This window comes from Saccopteryx leptura, chromosome 3 (assembly GCF_036850995.1).
Source record: "Saccopteryx leptura isolate mSacLep1 chromosome 3, mSacLep1_pri_phased_curated, whole genome shotgun sequence".
Lineage (NCBI taxonomy): Eukaryota > Metazoa > Chordata > Mammalia > Chiroptera > Emballonuridae > Saccopteryx > Saccopteryx leptura.
In genome coordinates, this window is record NC_089505.1 from 107,593,175 (window position 1) to 107,599,585 (window position 6,411).

Sequence of the window (6,411 nt, forward strand, 5' to 3'; positions counted from 1 at the left end):
CTGACTTAAAATTTCAGGAATTTTATAAGCTGGCTGTTAAATACAGCCAGTTTTTAAAATGATGCAAACTTTAAATTAAATAATTATATAAATTAAAGGTAATAAATACCCCAAACTCACACTATGTAATTCTTTTTATACATTTAACTATCATCTATACTTTTCAAATGACAAATTTATTGTATCTATATGGTGGAAATACTTTATAATACTGTGTCCCTTTCCAACTCTGTTTTCAGTGATGTCACATTGATAGTTTAAAACTGATGACAAATATACAGTGACAGGAAATGATATGACTTTGGATGATGGGTACACAATACAATCAACAGGCTATAGGAATGTTTCCCTGAAACCTATGTACTCTTATTGATCAATGTCACCCCATCAAATTAAAATTTTCTTGTGTGTGTGACAGAGAGACAGAGAGAGGGACAGACAGGAAAGGAGAGAGATGAGAAGCATCTTCATTGTGGTTCCTTAGTTGTTCATTAATTGCTTTCTCATATGTGCCTTGATCGGGGTACTACAGCAGACCGAGTGACCCCTTGCTCAAACCAGCGACCTTGGGCTCAAGCCAGCGACCTTGGGGTCACATCTATGATCTCACACTCAAGCCAGTGACCCTGTGCTCAAGCTGGATGAGCCTGCGCCAAGCCAGCGACCTCAGGGTTTCAAACCTGGGTCCTCTGTGTCCCATTCTGATGCTCTATCGACTGCGCCACCACCTGATCAGACTAAATTTAATTTTCTAAATAAAAAATTTAAAAATATACAAAGGTGGGAGTGTTTACATTGTCAGAATCTACACTACACATCATACCCCCTTCCTCCATCTTCCCAGACAGCTGTTGAATTTTCATCAGTACGCTCCTGGTCCTGGTTGTACTCCTAACGTGCTATGCTGTGTGGTCTTGAGCAAAGTCCTTCCAGCCTCCTCCCATATGTATTTTATAATTTACAAAAGGTGGGGCAGCCTGTGTGTGCAGGCCACTGTGGTACAAAGAGCCAAAGATGTTAGGAGGAAGAACGAATGACTTTGGCTTCTGCAAGGCAGCTGTCACCAAGGCTTTCAGAAGGTGGCGCTGTGGACTGGCTCAGGGAAGCAAGCCACATGACCCTTTAGTGCAGGGGTCCCCAAACTACGGCCCACGGGCCGCATGCGGCCTCCTGAGGCCATTTATCCAGCCCCCGCTGCACTTCTGGAAGGGGTACCTCTTTCATTGGTGGTCAGTGAGAGGAGCATCCCATTGAAATACTGGTCAGTTTGTTGATTTAAATTTACTTGTTTTTATTTTAAATATTGTATTTGTTTCTGTTTTGGGTTTTTTTACTTTAAAATAAGATATGTGCAGTCTGCATAGGGATTTGTTCATAGTTTTTTTTATAGTCTGGCCCTCTAACGGTCTGAGGGACAGTGAACTGGCCCCCTGTGTAAAAAGTTTGGGGACCCCTGCTTTAGTGCCTCTTTCTCCACATTGATTAGATCTGCAATTTTCTTTATTTTTTCTCTTTCTTCCTCCCTCCCTCCCTCCCTCCCTCCCTCCCTCCCTCCCTCCTTCTCTCACTTCCTTCCTTCCTTCCTTCCTTCCTTCCTTCCTTCCTTCCTTCCTTCCTTTCTTCCTTTCTTCGTTCCTTCCTTCCAAGGCAAGACAGAGAGACAGAAAGGGAGAGAGATGAAAAGCATCAATTCTTCATTGTGGCACCTTAGTTGTTCACTAACTGTTTTCTTATATGTGCCTTGACTGGGGGCCTCCAGCCAAGCCAGTGACGCCTTGCTCAAGCCAGCGACCTTGGGCTCAAGCCAGCAACCTCAGAGTTTTGAACCTGGGTCCTCAGTATCCCAGGCCAACGCTCTATCTACTGTGTCACCACCTGGTTAGGCTAGATCAACAATTTTCAACCAGTGTGTGCCGCTGCAGGCACACTGGTGTGCCCCAAGAATTTTTAAAACATGCAATACCTATTTAGTCAGGGGCACTGACCTCTTAGATTGTCATATAAAAAAATAACATCCAATACACTAATAGCCTTCTGATGTGAATGAATCAGTTATACCTATTTTTTTTGTCAGATCAGCAAAAATATATTTTTTGGTATCCCGAACAATTTAGTAATTAGTTTGTATGCCATGAGAGTAAAAGGTTGAAAGTCTCTGGTTTAGAGACTTTCCCATGCCTCCAGCATCGTTCTTGGGACTCATGTATCATAAGCCAGCTCCTTGGTTGTGTCTGAGAGTGGGTAGAGAAAAGATCTAGCCCCCTCTGCTTCTGCAGAAGGACACAGCAGTGGGAGATGAGAACTGGCCGTTTTTACTGTAACAACAGACAGGGTTTTTCTGAAGAGGGAGACTGGGGTTGGATGCTTTAGGAGTTCAGAAAATGCCAGCCCAAAATATACCACGATGGTATATTGATTATTCTGAGTTGAAGGTACTTAAACAACAGCAAATTCAGGGAGAAGAGCTCAGTTGTCCTAAGAGTTGATCAACTTCCTTGGAGTTTCATCAACCACAGAAGAGTGACTCTTCACAGGAGAGGAGACTAGACCCCACACCCAGACAAACTTTGATGCAAACTATCATATCTCCTATCTATTCTTCAAAGGCCCAATCATCTTTACTAAAAATCATTTACCCTCTCCTCTAAGTGACCTACCTTTCCCCATGCCTCCCCTTATTCAGATGATATATAAGCTTTCAAATTTCACTACCCCCCCCCCCCCCGTTAATCTGCCTATTGCCGGCTTATTTCATAGACTCAACTATTGAACCTAGAGGGGTAGAGCTGGAAAGTTTTTCCTTATTACAATGTGGATGGCCCGAACATTAACTGTCCTGTGTATCCCACTTGCTGCCAAACACATAGATCTTGTGTCTCAAAGTTAGACCTGTTTCAACTAGTAGAAAGTAGCTATCATTCCTGTAATTGAAACAAAAACAAAAACACCTGCTTGGCCTGTGGTGGCACAGTGGATAAAGCGTTGACCTGGAATGTTGAGGTCTCTGGTACAAAAAGGCTGGGCTTTCCCAGTCAAGGCACATATGACAAGCAACCAATGAACAACTAAAGTGAAGCAAGTATGAATTGATACTTCTCACTCCCCCCCCTCCTCTTTCTCCTTTTTCTGTAAAGTCAGAAAAAAACCAAAACACCTTAATCACTAGGACGGCACCTCAAGGCTCTGATGTTCTTCCTAAGCTTTCTTGCAATCTTTTCTCAAAAAATCTGAAATTTATGACTAAATGGTGAAGTTAATCTCCCTAGACAACCACCTAGAGAAAACAGTAGGGGAAAAGGAGAAGAAAGAGAAGGAAAAGTATTTAAAATACGTAAGTATATAATTCAAATAGAGACTATCATCCTCATCTCTGTTACCCATTCTAAGGCTGATCTTGTATTTATGACTTTTCTTCTTCACTGTCTATTCTAGGTTCTTTCTTCCTTCAGTCAGCAACAGATGATCAAGTTCTTGGCCCAAAGAAGAGACCCAACCCTTCACTCCTGAGAAATCCATGCTCTGGGAGGTTCTCTTATATAGAATTATAGCAGTTTTGCAGTAACTTTGATCACAGGATTTATAGTAGGAATAGGATCCTTAGGGATATGGCTGAGTCTGTCACTAAGCCTCCCTACACCTATGATATGGTAACAACTTATTTCCCCTTGATAACTAGAGTCTTTAACCCCAGATGACATCTTGATTTCTTTTTTCGCTTTCTTTTCAACGGCTGAAGTATTCAAAATGGTTGAGTGGCAGTTTCAACTTTCATTTTAGTGAAAAACTTGTGTCACTTGGTGGAGGCATTCCTCTCTTGGACATTAAAAGCTTTTAGCATTTCTCCCCTCCCTACAGTCATGGGGCCAAGAAGCAAATAATTTTTTGAGTGAATCAGAAAGTTTTACTGTGAAAGGAGCCACTCTCCTACATTTAGCCTGTTGGCTCTTGAACTACCATATTTCCCCGTGAATAAGATGCATATGTTTCTGAAAAATCTGGAGTCTAAAAACTGGATGCATCTTATACAGTGGTTGTAGATTTTATTTTTTACTCGTATTTTCCACTTTTTTGCACTTGTTTTTGTGCTCATTGTTGAAGACAGTGATTCCTCATCAGACACAGATGAGGACAAGCTAATGGATGGGAGTTTTGACAGTGATGAGGAGTTGTATGAATTTTATGATGAATACAACTTGAGTTCAATAACTTTATGTAATACATTTTTTTCAAATTTTGGGCCCCAAAATTAAGGTGCGTCTTATACATGGGAGCGTCTTATATATGAAGAAATACGGTATATAGTATCTGGCTAAAGGAGAAATAGCACACTGGTTCAGAGCATTACTGCATCCTGTAGATCAGTGGTCCCTAATCCCTGGGCCGTGGACCAGTACCGGTCAGTGGGCCATTTGGTACCGGTCCACAGAGAAAGAATAAATAACTTACATTATTTCCATTTTATTTATATATAAGTCTGAACAATGTTTTGTTTTATTTTATTTATTTATTTATTTTACAGAGACAGAGAGTCAGGGACAGGAATAGACAGGGACAGACAGACAGGAACGAAGAGATGAGAAACATCAATCATTAGTTTTTCGTTGCGTGTTGCAACACCTTAGCTGTTCATTGATTGCTTTCTCATATATGCCTTGACCGCGGGCCTTCAGCAGACCGAGTAACCCCTTGCTCGAACCAGCGACCCTGGGCTCAAGCCAGTGAGCTTTTTGCTCTAACCAGATGAGCCTGTGCTCAAGTTGGAGACCTTGGGGTCTCAAACCTGGATCTTCCGCATCCCAGTCTGACGCTCCATCCGCTGCGCCACTGCCTGGTCAGGCTGAACAATGTTTTATTTTTTTAAAAATAACCAGATTCCCTTGTTACATTTGTCTAAGACTCACTCTTGACGCTTGTCTCGGTCACATGATACATTTATCCATCCCACCCTAAAGGCCGGTCCGTGAAAATATTTTCTGACATTAAACCGGTCCATGGCCCCAAAAAGGTTAGGGACCACTGCTGTAGATGGTTCTCTTTCTCACAAAGTGTTTAACAGAGGCTACCTTGCCTGGGCCTTCAATAGGCCTTTCCACCATTCTTAAAGGTTGGCTAATGGAGCACATGGCAAGGCCAGTGAATCCTATGAGTGTCAGGTGAATGTCTCACTTCTTTATTGTGAAGTGACTTCCCTAATCAGACACAATATTGTACGGGACACTGAGACTGTTTATTAAGTCTGCACATGGATATTCCGGTGAAGGCATACGAGGCAAAGAAAGCAAATCCAAATCCAGAGTAAGTGCCTCTTCTACTGAGAAAAATTCCTGCCTCCATCCTGAGGGGCATGGTCCTATGTAATCAATCTGCCACCAAAAATTGCTGGTGTCCTCAAATAGCAAATCAAGGGTTCAGGGCTTGCTGTGCTGTGGGCAAACTCAGCTGTGGGTTGCCAGCTTGGGTTTGGTGAGGGGATGTCCTTGTTCTTCACCCCTGTCACTGTGGTCCTTTCTCCATGAACCCATTTGACAAATGGAGCCCTCTTTAATTATGAGTTGCTCAAATCATTAGTCATAGCCTGTGAGCTGGTATAGCTCGTGTGTGTGTGTGTGTGTGTGTGTGTGTGTGTGTGTGTGTGTGTGTGTAACAGAGACAGAGAGAGGGACAGACAGACAGGAAGGGAGAGAGATGAGATGCATCAATTCTTTGTTGCAACTCCTTAGTTATTTATTGATTGCTTTCTCATATGTGCCTTGACCAGGGGGCTACAGCAGAGCAAGTGACCCCTTGCTCAAACCATTGACCTTGTGCTCAAGCAAGCAACCTTTAGCTTCAAGCCAGTGACCTTTGAGCTCGAGCCAGTGACCATGGGGTCATGTCTATGATCCCACGCTCAAGCCAGTGACCCCACGCTCAAGCCAGATGAGCCCGCGCCCAAGCCAGCAACCTCGGAGGTTTGAACCTGGGTCCTCTGCATCCCAGTCCAATGCTCCATTTATGCGCCACCACCTGGTCAGGCTAGAATAGCTCTTGACCTCAGGTCATCTCTTAGGCAAAGTGGATAATGAGATATACTACTTACAGTCCTGCCTGCAGATGTAATTAGTTAAGATGGCTTCTGTATTGGAGTAGAGTGAATCTCTAATCCAATATGACTGATGTCCTTATAAAAAAGGGTGAAATGTGAACACAGAGAAAATACAGGGAAAATGCCATGTGGACATGAAGATGGCTACCCAGAAGCCAAAAAAGAGAGGCCCAGAACAGATCCTTTCTTTATAACCTTCAGTAGGAACCAAAATGCTAACACTTGACTTTGAACTTCTAGCCTCCAGAATTGTCAGACAATAAATTTCTTTTGTTTAAGCTCATTTGGAACACTTTGCTGCTGCAGCCCCAACAGACTAATACCCC